Below are 12918 nucleotides of genomic sequence, written 5' to 3'. Positions count from 1 at the left end.
TATTTATTGCTATGCTTCAGAATATACATTATCAGCTATTCTTATGCAGGAAAACAGTGAAGGAATACAAGCTCCCATTGCTTTTATGAGCATACCTTTGAAAAATCACGAACTCAAATATTCCCAAATTGAAAAGCATGCTTATGCAATAGTCAGGGCACTTAAGAATTTCCATTTCTATGTTCTACATTCACACTCTGTTGTCTTTGTCCCAGACACAACAGTAAAAAGTGTACTAACGCAACAATAATTAGGTTGCAATGTCAGAGGAACATGGGTGGCAAAGATACAGGAATATGATATTAAGATTAAACCTACCAAGCTGATAAGAGGAAATGCTCTATGTAGAGAAATTGCAGAAAACAAAACCACTAATGAATTAGAAGAATCGAATAAGAAGCAACTGGTGCTGGCAGTAGGTCTCTATGATTCATGGTTTGAGAACATTTCTTACCTCTTAACATATGGTGAATTTCCAGAAGGTTTGAATACAAAACAAAGAAGAGATCTTAGATTAAAAGCAACCAAGTATTTGATTTGGGATGGCAAGCTTTTCAAAAGGGCTATTGATGGTACATCCCTAAGGTGTGTGGATAAACCGCAACAAGAAAAGTTGTTGAAAGCATTTCATGATGAAGCCTGTGGAGGACATTTCTCTTCTTCAGTTATAGCTTTCAAAATACTAAGGCAATGCTATTAGTGGCCTGGGATGTTCAAAGATGCATATGCATGGGTAGCAAAGTGTGAAATGTGTAAAATGTTTTCTAGACACCCTTAATTAGCCGCACTACCACTCAGACCTATTATCATTGAAGGACCTTTTCAAGAATGGGGTCTTGATTCATTGGTCCAATCGCTCCTGCATCCACTGTTGGTCATCAATTCATCATAACTGCAACCGACTACTTCACGAGGTGGGTAGAAGCTAAGGCTACAAAGAAGACTACTTCTGAGGTGGTATGCGAATTCATTAAAGAATATATTTTGGTCAGATTTGGCATTCCCATTAAATTAGTAATGGATAATGCATCCTATTTTTCTTCAATTGAGATTACTGATTTCTATTTTGAGTTTGGGATCACTGTCAGTCATTCATCCAATTATTTCCCTCAAGGGAATCGCCAGGCAAAATCTAGCAATAAAAACTTGATCAATATTGTAAAGAAATTGGTGTCAGATAACTAGAAGAATTGGCACAAAAAGATTCACGAGGCACTCTGGGCAGATAGAGTGACACCCAAGAGAGCAATTGGTATATCCCCTTTTGAATTGGTTTATGGAACTGAAGCTAATCTACCTCTACCATTGGATTTGGCTACAAGAAAACTCAGAAAAATAATTGAAGATGATGTCTATAAGGATGGTCTAGAAAAGAGAATCCTGTATTTGAATAAACTAGAAGAAGAAAGGATGGAAATCGTTGATCATATCACATAGCACCAAATGCGAGTAAAAGAACTTTTTGACAAGAAAACAAGACCTCAGAAATTTATGGCAGGAGATATGGTGTTACTCTAGGACAAAAGAAAGGCTCCAAAAGGAATGCATAAGAAGTTTGATACTCTATGGAAAGGCCCTTTCAGAATTCAAAAACCATTTGAAAATAATTCTTTCAAATTAGCATATGAAGATGGTGAAGAACTACCCCTGACTTATAATGGTTAGGATCTCAAGCTCAACCAAGTTACAAATTGAAAATAGGTAACCCCTATAATGTACTATAGTTAGACTTAGTGTTGTGTGTCTTAGTTAGCTTTTCCTTTTCGGTGTCTTTTCCTCACTTTCCTTGTTTTGTTTTGTTTTGGTTGTTTTTCCACCTTTTATTTTCTTTTGCGAAACTAGAGATTTTGGATTCCTCGCTTGGGTATACTCTACCCAAGTCCCCAGTCAGAGCCAGCTGTTGCCCCACTTTTCAGCATATACAAGTTTTGCAAAGTGCAAAGTAAACTGAAGTCACGATTTGTCAAGTCGGGTCAATAGGTCTTTCTTCTTTAGGTGCTGAGTTTCTCCATGGGGTTTTCTTTTTTTACCTTCTCCCATATCACACATGGCTTGGGTGGGTATTTCCTTCATTGTCACGAGTCTTAGGGGTAGTTTAGAGCCATCCTCGATGGATATTCTCAATTTGTGCTACATCATTCAATTTTTGTGCAGCCCATTTAATCTAGAATTAAAGAAAATAGCATCGGCAAAAAATCAAGTTCTGGCTTCTCCTCGGCGGGTTTTCGCACCCCAAAGGCAAATTTCTGCAAGACTGGTAAACGCTATTGGTAAGCTTCATCGAAGTAAAGTGAATCATGATAAGAAAAGATCATTCAATTGATGTCATGATTTCACAATGAGAGCCATTATAAACTTGGAAAATGATCGAGATAAACATTGGCAAAAAACCAGAAAAGAGCTTCTCTATAGCAGACTTCGAAGCGAGTTCTTAGTCTTTCGAAGATATATATGTAAAGGAATTGAGAAAGCCAATGGGCCCCACCCCTCACTTTTGAAGTTAGCTTCGTGTTTTTTGAAAGCTTAAAATAAAGTGAATAGAGCAAAGGAAGTAAATAATGGCTTTGGCAGAAAAACAAGTTTCCTCTTATTCATTGCGGGTTTCCGTACCCAAAAGGTGAAACTCCGCAGCAATCTATAAATGCTATCCACAGGCTGAAATAGGGAAATAATAAGCAGTGTCGGAAAACTCAGAAAGAACTTCTCTTCCGGCAGACTTCGCACCTCAAAGGCCATTTTTCACATTTCAAAGAAAGTCATTTCTGCCCCTAGCAAGAAATAATTATTAAAGGAAAATTTAAATTTATTTGAATCTAAAATTATAATATTACAAGAAACAAAACTAAATAAGGAAGAATGAATTAAGTTAGAAAAGAAACTTGGTAGTTGGACCAATAATTTTCAAGAATCTAGAGGAGCTTTGGGATGCTTAGGTATGATTTGGAACCTTAGGAAAGTGAACCTAGATGTCCTAGTATCAAATTATTTGTGGATGAACAACAAAATTAAAAGCATTAAGATGAATCTTCAATTAATTTTAATAAACATTTATGGACCCACCCAAAACATAGATATAAAAATTACTGTGGGTAGAAATAAGTATATTCATTAATAATAACAACAATGAACATATTCTAATAGGAGGCAATTTTAATACTATCCTGAACATAAGTGAAAAATTTGGAGGCAGCTAGCAACTCTGCCAAGCATCTCTAGATTTTAAAAAATGGATAGAACTGAATAACCTTATTGACATTCCAATTAGTAATGGTAAATATACATGGAACAATAGAAGAAGAGACTTTTCATTTATCACTGATAAATTGGACAGATTGATTTTCAAAGGAGAATTGAGAGAATTAGACTTAAATATACATTCATCAATATTACCCATAACAAGATCAGACCATTACCCTATTAAAATTGAATTTATTGAACCTACAAAACCTTTTTGAAACCCTTTTAAATGTGAAAAAATGTGGTTTTAGGAAAAAATTTATGGACCTCATTAAAGTATGGTGGAACCAATGCAATCTCAAAGGATCTAAAATGTACAAATTTGTATTGAAGATCAAAATGCTTAAAGAAAACATAGTCAAGTGGAATAAAGTACAATGCAATAATATATTCAAACAAAAACTAGATAATGAGGAGAGGTTAAAAAATTTAAACATAGAAGTAATTAAAGGAGTGAATAGAAAATTTTTTTTTTTGGAAAAAGAACTTTTAGCCAAACAAGAAGATATTTAGTTAAGGAAGAAGTATTTTGGAGACAAAAATCAAGGGAAAGATGGCTAGCAAAAGGTGACCATAACACAAATATTTTTCACAACAGCACTATGTATAACAAATCCAAAAATAAAATCACAATAATTAAAGATGAAACAGGTATTGCAATCGAAAATCCTGCTAACATAGCAAAGATTTTTGTAGATTATTTTAGTAAAATATTAAATAATGAAGACAACTTGAACATGATAGCTTAATAAAAAATGTTAGAAGTTATCCCAAAAATAGTAACTAGAAAACACAATAAAACACTAAATACACCAATATCTTTAAAAGAAGTCAGGTCTATATTATTTAATATGAACCTAGACAAATCTCCAGGTCTAGATAGATTTCATTTACCAAAAATGTTGGGACATCATTGAAATTGATCTTTGGAATGCCATCAAAGCGTCAAGAAATGGTGGAACTTTATTAAAAGAGATCAATAATACATTTCTTACCTTGATTCCCACAAAAGATGACCCTAAAAATCTAGGGGACTTCAGACCCATAGATCTTTGCAATACTATATATAAAATTTTATCCAAAATTTTAGCTAACTGATTGAAACCAATTCTCCCTAAGCTCATCTCAGAAGAATAAATAGCTTTTGTTCCAAGTAGATCAATTCTAGATGGGATCATTATCATCCAGGAAAAAAAGAAGAAGATGGCAAGCATGTTCATGAAACTAGACATTCAGAAAGCATGTATGATATGGTTGATTGAAGGTTTCTATGCAAAACACTAGAAGCCTTTGGATTCTCACATCAATGGATTAATCTTATCTATCAATGTATATTGACTACTAAAATGTTAGTTTTTATTAATGACACCCCCAAAGGTTACTTTGACACATCTAGAGATATAAGACAAGGTGATCCTCTGTCACCTTTTCTATAAATTATCATGGTAGAAGCCTTTGGGAGAGCCATATCCAAAGCTTGGAATGACAGTAGAATCAAAGGAATTATTGTAATTGAAAATGTCCCTTGTATCACTCATCGACAATATGCTAATAATACCATCCTGCTAGGAGAAAGTACAATAAAAGAGGCCTTGAATATTAAAAATATCATTCAATAGTATATGGAATCTTCAGTTCAAGGAGTGAATTCTGAAAAATCAGAAATATTTTTCATCAACACCAAACTTAAAATAGAAACACTGATTTTCAATATTATAGGTTACAAAAGAGGAATTTTTCCTTGTAAATACTTAGGAATTGAGCTAGATAAAGGAAATAAAATAAATAAGGGTTGGTTTGGCATCACTGATAGAATGGATAATAAGATAGGAGGGTGGAAACTTAAGTGTTTACAAAAGTTGGTAAGGTCACAAAGATCAAAGCAGTCTTATTTGCTCTACCAACAAATCCTCTCTCTTGGTTACCCCTATCTAAAAATATTAACAAGATGTTAGAAGAAAAACTTAGAAATTTTCTATGGAATGACATAGAAGAATAGAAAAAATTGGCTCTTATTAAATGGGAAAACATATGTAAACCAAAATCTCTAGGGGGTCTAGGCATCAAGAACTTAAGTTGACAAAATGAAGCATTAGGTGCCAAACTTGTCTAGCAACTTTTTACAAAAAGAAAACAAAAATGGTCAAAATCTTATATAACAAATACCTAAATATAAGTGATCCTTATTCCTTATTTAGAATGAGGAACCTCCATAAAGGATTCAAAAGCTGGAACTTTATTACTAATAGAAAAACCCTGACCATTAAATACCTTACCTGGGACATTGGAAGTGGAGAAGATGCTCTCTTCTCAGAGGACTCTTGGGATGGCCTTCCTCCAATAGATAGTTTAGTTATCCCTGCTACCCTCAAAGAGCATCTAATCAAATTATGGGGGGATAAGGTCATAAATTATAAAACTAAGAAGGTTGTTTATGGGAGGGAAAATTGGTTATGGAAAGCATTAGACAATGTAGACCTATAACCTGTAGATAAAAAAGCTTATGAAAACATCATTCATAAAAGGAAGATAAAGCAATTATATAGGAAAGACAAACTCATATGGGTAGCATCAAAAGACAAAAGATATAATGTTAAAAGTGCATATAAAATTATTACCCAATCACAAAGATGGATAGGAGTCAATCTACCTTTGAACCTATGTTGGGATTCCTCATGTTTGCCAAAAGTAGGTTTCTTTATGTGGATTACCTTACCAAAAACAATTCTTATAGTGGACAGACTTAGAAAGTTTGGCTTTGAGGACCCATCTAGATGTGTTCTATGTAAGCATGAGTGTGAAGGTGTTGATCATCTCTTATTTAATTTCCCCTAAAGTCAATTTTGCTGGGAATGGCTGCATCAACGGTTGGACTCAACCACCCCTCTGCTAGATCAACTAGATGATCTACTTAGGGTTTGGCCATTTGATAATAGTAGAAAAATATATGGTAAACTTTGGAATATATGCCCCTCAATTCTTACTTGGACTGTATGGAAAGAAAGAAACAAAATAATTTTTCTCAATTAGGATATGTCAAAAATTGAACTCATTAACAAAATTGAGGCTTGTATAGTTGAAACCCTAAATTCTCATCTTAAGAATGTTCCAAATGAAGAAGGTTCCTTTTTTGATTGGGATGGAATTATGAAAAAGAAATGGAAAAATCAGATTAACCCCCACTTCTGTATAAAACCAAAAATCAAGATGCTAGGGAGAAGTGTAGATGGACCCCTCCATCTAATGGATGGACAAAACTGAATTTTGATGGTGCATTGAGAGGTAATCTTGGGCTAGTAAGCATAGGATGCATTTGCAATAATGATTATGACAATTGGATTGTTAAAAGGGCCGAATTCATAGGTTCCACTCCAAACAATCTAGCAGAATTAGAAGCCCTTCAAGAAGGCCTCCAAATCTGCTTAAAGCTAAACATATCTAAACTTATCATTGAAGGAGATTCACAGATCATTCTTAATGTTGTTAGAAAGAGGGAAACCCCTAACAGGGTTTTAAACTCTAAATTAGAAGTTCTAAAACTCCTTGACCTCTTCGAAGATATTCAGATTCAACATATTTTTTAGGAAGGTAACAAGGAAGCTAACCAACTATATAAGGGAGCTAATGGAGAAAATTTAATAAAATTTAACAATGCTATTTTATATTAAAATAAAAATTAAATATGAAATAATAAATTTGTTAAAAAATTAAGAAATGATGCTAAATAAACTAATCATGATATGTAGTCGAGGAATCTTTACCCTTACACGTTATACCATTTAATCATAAATACTAAACAAAAATTCTCATGTTGCTATCCCTAAAAGTATTTTTATGATGACTTAAACAAGCATCTAGTTGTTTCTAGACTCTTCCAAACCCCTTTATATACGCAGACTAATTTTAAATTAAGTCACTTCTAACTTCCATTGCTTAAATGGTTAAACATTGCATGATACTCTTAGTATTTCATAAGCTATGATAGTCTTGTATCTTCTTTTAGTACTGTGCATTATATATTAATAGTCTTACTTTTTGATTGGGTGGCCTAATCAAAGATACATTCTGGTGGAAGTCTATGATGGTTTTTTGATTTAGAATTATTTTGATTCTAATTCCTACGGTTTTAGTCTTTGTTAGTAACCCTACTAGAAGCAAAAGATTTGTTCTAGTTCCATTTGGCGACCTGGTGTTGTATAAGGCAGAGATTTTTAAATGGAACAAAGTGGAGGCTAGGATCTTCTCTCCCCTTTCTCCACTTTGATTGGCCCCAATACTGTATTTGTGTTACTTGTAGAAATGGATAATGTAATCAATGTAAAACATTAACATATTGATGAGCCCAAGCTCACAGAGATATTCTAAGTTGTAAGCAATAAACTAGGGAATGCCCCTTTAAATTCTGTATAATAAAGGACTATGTCCTGAGCAAGACTGGAGGTTTTCTTTCCCCATTCTTTCCTACCAGTGCCCATTTGAACAGAGGATTGTAATTTTTTAAAAAAATTTAATAGTATAATGAAAGGCTTCGACCATTTACAAATAAGGATAATATAAAATTATTAATAAAAATTAGAATCTTAGGTCGTATTTTGTAAAAAAAATTCATATTTAAATATTCTGAAAATTAAATCATTTTAATATAAAATAAGTTATGATTAAAAATAATTTTATTGTATTTTGTTTGAAAGTATATTTTATAAATAGTTATCTTAATAAAAAAATATTTATCATAAAAATGATTAAATATATTTTAGTTTATATTAGTGCATCCAAAATTGTATAGATAGGGGTAGTGCTTCCTCTAAATTTGCTCCTATAAGACCCTAAATAATTGAGTCAATCAATTGAAAGTAAAATAAATTTATTTAATTTAGAAATTAAAAATCTTGCATTTATACCTTAGAAAAATAAAAAATAAAAATAGCAAGATATACTCAAATCTAATTAGATGAAATCAAAAAGATTAACAGATAGTTAAGTAGAAGTGTTTGCAATAGTATATTGCCTATGGCAAATGCAATAATAAGAGTTAAATACTAATCCAATTTATAATTAATTTTTAAAAACATTTTGAATATCGAAACATGTTATATATCTTTTCCAAATTGGATGACAAAAGTATTAAAAATCTCTTATCAATTCATAAAGAAATCACAAAAAATTTAAATATTTTCTTAATTTTAAATAAATAAAATATTACATCATATCTAAATATCTCATGTTCCCTATTAAAAAAAAAAGATTTTTACTCTCACATATAGTATTTTACTCTCACATATATAGTCTATATACTAAATTATACCTTAACACAATTATAGAACCTTTAAAAAATTAGGAATTAATAGTTAGAAATAAGTTTAAAAAAATAAAAACCCTCGAAAGTTTAGCAACTGGTTCCTACCTAGAGTTTAGATGATTTAGAGAAGGCAAACGTAGTGATGAAGTTGGAGGGGTGATGGAAAAGGAATAAAAAAAGATGGTGAGCAAGAGAGGAGGAAGAGAGATTTGGTGAGGGGATGACATGAGGTAAAAATGAAGATAAAAAGAGTTAGGAAGAGAGAGAGAGAGAGAAGTAGAATCCGTGTCAACATTAACCAATATATGGTCAAATGGATCTAAATTTTTGGTTACATTGAAAATATTTTAAATTGAGGTTTACATTCAATATGCACCACTTTTAATAGGCTACAATTAAGGTTCATCTAAGTTTGATAATTTGGAGGATCATGGTGATTTTATCCTCTACACTTGATTATAAATTTCTAGTCTTATGTACTAGCCTATACATTTCTAATCAAAAGAAAATGTTTTGATTTATAAGAATCCTACTTGTTACCTATAAATTGGCTTTGGATTGAATACTTTTAAATTAGTGACCTTTGATTTATGTAATATAATAAATGCATTGCACATTATGTTTTTTCTTTTTTATCAATGATGCTTTGCTTGTTTACAAAAAGTGAACTCTCACTTCTGATACATCTTTTGTTCCCCAAGACTAATGAAATGAATTTCTTTTGAGGTATTGTTGCACTCCAAAAATATGAATTGGATTTCTTTTTCTTTTTATTAGAGCTACAAAATGCATATATTTTTAAAATCTAATTATATACCCATAGTTACTATCTCCCATTCTATGGGTTCGTTTAGAAGAACTTGTGATAGCTCTTCAAAAGTGTGTGTTAACCATGCTACATGTCTTGGATGGTGTTTTAAATGTGGCAAGTCAATTATTTCACAACATAGATACCACCTTATATTAGTTTTAAAAAAATAGGCAGAGAGGAGAACCAAACAAAGTTTGCAGATTTTGAATATGGGTGTGGATTGGGCTTGTTCAAGGTTGTAGTTGCAAATGTGCTAGTAGTCATGTATGCAAGATGTGGAAGCAATTAAGTGGGAAGTCATTCATTTTGTTTTGCGCTAGTATGGATGCTCTCGAGTCTTTGAAGCAGGCAAGCTGGAAGGTTTAGGGCAAAAAGAACACCCCTTATGCATGGATTTGGTGGTGGATTTGTTGGGGGAGGATTTTTTTTTTGATATAATGTGGTACTGCATTAAGATCATGAAGGTAGAGGGGATTTTGTCAACAAAAACCTTTTCCTTTGTGTTTGGGATCTATGTGAAGGCGGGGTTCAGGTTGTTGAGACCATCATGAAATTTGAGGTAATAGAAAAGTATGGGTGCATTCAAGATGTTATTACTCTGAACTATCTTTTGAGTGCCATGTGTAGCTACAACGTCCAAACAGAGAGGGCACAACAGTTCTTTGATTAGTGCAAAGAGAAGATCAAGTGCAATGTTGTCTCTTGGAGGGGTGGGAGAACAAAGGGAACGTGAGTATTAGAAGCACAAAACTTGGCTTACAATGCTTTCCTCAACACCATTATCAATGGTCAAGAGGTAGAGTAACTTGTTTACAACCTTCAATTGAATGCTTACACAATTTTCATGTAGCCCTTCTCACAACTCAACACAATCAATTTTGTTCAAAAGGGAGCCTAATTAATGAATATATGAATGTCATGGAATGAACTTGTTGTACAGATGAGCAGGGGGTTTGTGTTTATGTTGCATCTTAGTGCTATGAGGAAGTCATCCTGAAAAGATTGCTATCACAAGTCATGTAGGTCAATAGAATGACGATTTCCATGTCTTGTTTTAATAATAAATTCCTCTGAGAATTATATTTTAGTCCCAAAACTAGCTATCGAGACAACATGTGCTCAATGAGGTGTAAAATTATTTGTATCAATGTTCATGTACTTAACATGAGAAAGTTGAACTTCATTTCTAAATTTCACCATATAAATTGGAAATATTGAAGCACAAGCTCAGTAAATTTGATGAAAGATTGTAAAATATGATTTAAAATGTTGAAAGATAAATAATACCCAATTGAATTTTGAAGCAATTGGATTAAAACTATACCCATATGTTTCATTCTTTACTGAACTGCAGAGGTACACATAATCCTGGTTCATTTTCATGATTGACTTCAATGATATTTGTATAATTTACAATGATAATGGTGTTTGATTTCTAGATTCTATGGTGTAAAATTATTTACATCAGTATTTTTGTGAACATACCAGTACAAAATTTGAAGAAGAGGTGGAAGTAGAACTAGATCAACTCCTCATAGATGCCACTGACATAGTAGACATCTTGAAAGCAAAGTACAAGCCATTTGTCGCCATTTTCCATTGCAATGTTGTGTGCAGTTGAAGAAATCCATTACAAGAGGGTTCATCTGTTTGCAACAATCTGTATAAGATAAGCATCAAATAGTTCACTTGACAATCAAATGAGCCATCTATTGTAAGAAACTTCGAAAAATTGCCACTAAGAGAAAACTTAGAAACTTCCAGAAATCAACAATGAAGACAATGTTATAAGAAATATCTAGAATCCCTAAAAGCAATGTTATAAGAAATGTCTAGAATCTTCGAAAGCAATGTTCTAAATTTTTCTAAATGTTTGGTATTATTATAGTGTTCATAATTTAGTATTATTTTTGCAGAAAAATGAATTTTCTATTGTTGGAACCAATAATAAATGAGAAAAATGCAATTTTTATTTATTGAAAATATCAATTAATGATTAGTTAATTTTGAGTTCAGGTAAAATTTAATAAACAAATCTAATTGGCTTGTTGATCGAGTCAATGGGGAAAATTGCATCTAAATAGAAGAACTATCTTGTAATTATAAACTATACACTTCCATTCCATTTTAGTATTAAATTAGGTTATTTAATTTTTAAGAAATATCTAGTTTCATAGTGGAGAAGCCACTTGTCATTCGAAAGATGTTTACCTAGCCCGCTTAGATTGTCGACATAATTTGCCTCTTTAGTTTATGAGGACGTCATTGCTTACGTTGGCACATGTGAGGTCATGCTATGCCGTCAACAGCCAACGTGACGCCAAGTAAAACACCCACGCCCCTTTTACCTTTCTCGTCTTTCCTGACTAATCACCCGAATGTTCTCCTTCTCGCCATCCAAAACTGACCAAAATGTTCGAAGCTCTAAGAAAATTGTGCACTATTTGGTGAACAAATTCTTCACGATGTTCCCGGAACTTGAGTATATAGAGACGCACACTCGAGAACATTTTTTCTCAAAAAAACCATTGCACTCAAATTCTGCCTGCCGCTAAACATGGCAAGAACTTCGGGGAAGAAGAGAGAACGTATCACATTTGTCGACGGCCAAGAGAGGAAACGACGTTTCATAGGAGTGAGAATGAGAAAATGGGGGAAATGGGTTTCCGAAGTGAGAATACCCAATTCAAGAGCCAGAATTTGGTTGGGATCTTTTGATTTCCCTCACCAAGCTGCTCGAGCATATGACTGTGCAGTGTATTGCCTCAGAGGATCGAACGCAAACTTCAATTTTCCTTACTCTCTGCCGGAAATTTCATCGGCATCTTCGCTGTCTCCCGCTGAGATTCGAGCCGTCGCCGCCAAATTTGCTGTCCAAGAATTTCGGCAGGTGGCTGATTACAGTGCCGTATCACTGTCTTGTACGGAGAGCCATCAGATTGTCGTGCAGCACGGCTTGGAATTGCTGGATTCGCTGCTTGGTGACATAGAAAGCAGCTTTGATGAAGTAGCTGAGAATTCCAGTTTCCCCATAATTGCGGAAGAACGGAGCTTGTTTTCGCAAGAGACGAAAAACCAGTGAGAATTCGGGGTGGGGACCTCTCCATGTGTTTCAGCGAGTATTTTTTTATGGGAGGGAAAACAGTTGCTGGATCCGATCGAAGTGTATTCTGGTCGGGGTCATGAAATTTCTCATCATATTAAAAAAAAATTCACCTGTGGGTATCTTTTTGCAGTTTGATGTTTAACTTTGCTCCTCTTTTATAGAGGTGGGATGATTTGCAGGCATATAAAGTTTGTGTTGGTACTTCAATCATTGAGAATGGTTATTCAAAAGGGGAGGATATGATACATCCTTCTTTTGTTATGAGTATTTTGCTCAATTAGATTAGTAGTGGTTCATTAATGCTATGTTTATGATACATCCTTCTTTTGTTATGAGTATTTTGCTAAGTTAGATTAGCAGTGGTTCATTAATGCTATGCTTATGATCCACCCTACTTTTGGTATGAGTATTTTGCTCAGTTAGATTAGTAGTGGTTCATTAAGGCTTAGTTAGATTAACAATAGT

At 33.3% G+C, this 12918-nt stretch overlaps 1 pseudogene; it reads left to right on the top strand.

The window, feature by feature from the left end:
• The first annotated feature begins 11880 nt into the window (after positions 1-11880).
• On the top strand, positions 11881-12714 carry LOC149572154 (ethylene-responsive transcription factor ERF011 pseudogene; annotated as a pseudogene).
• The last annotated feature ends 204 nt before the right edge of the window (positions 12715-12918 follow it).

This window comes from Cupressus sempervirens, chromosome 2 (assembly GCF_028749045.1).
Source record: "Cupressus sempervirens isolate cs-2001-9-10 chromosome 2, ASM2874904v1, whole genome shotgun sequence".
Taxonomy (NCBI): Eukaryota; Viridiplantae; Streptophyta; class Pinopsida; order Cupressales; family Cupressaceae; genus Cupressus; species Cupressus sempervirens.
This window is presented reverse-complemented; position numbering and strand designations above follow the sequence as displayed.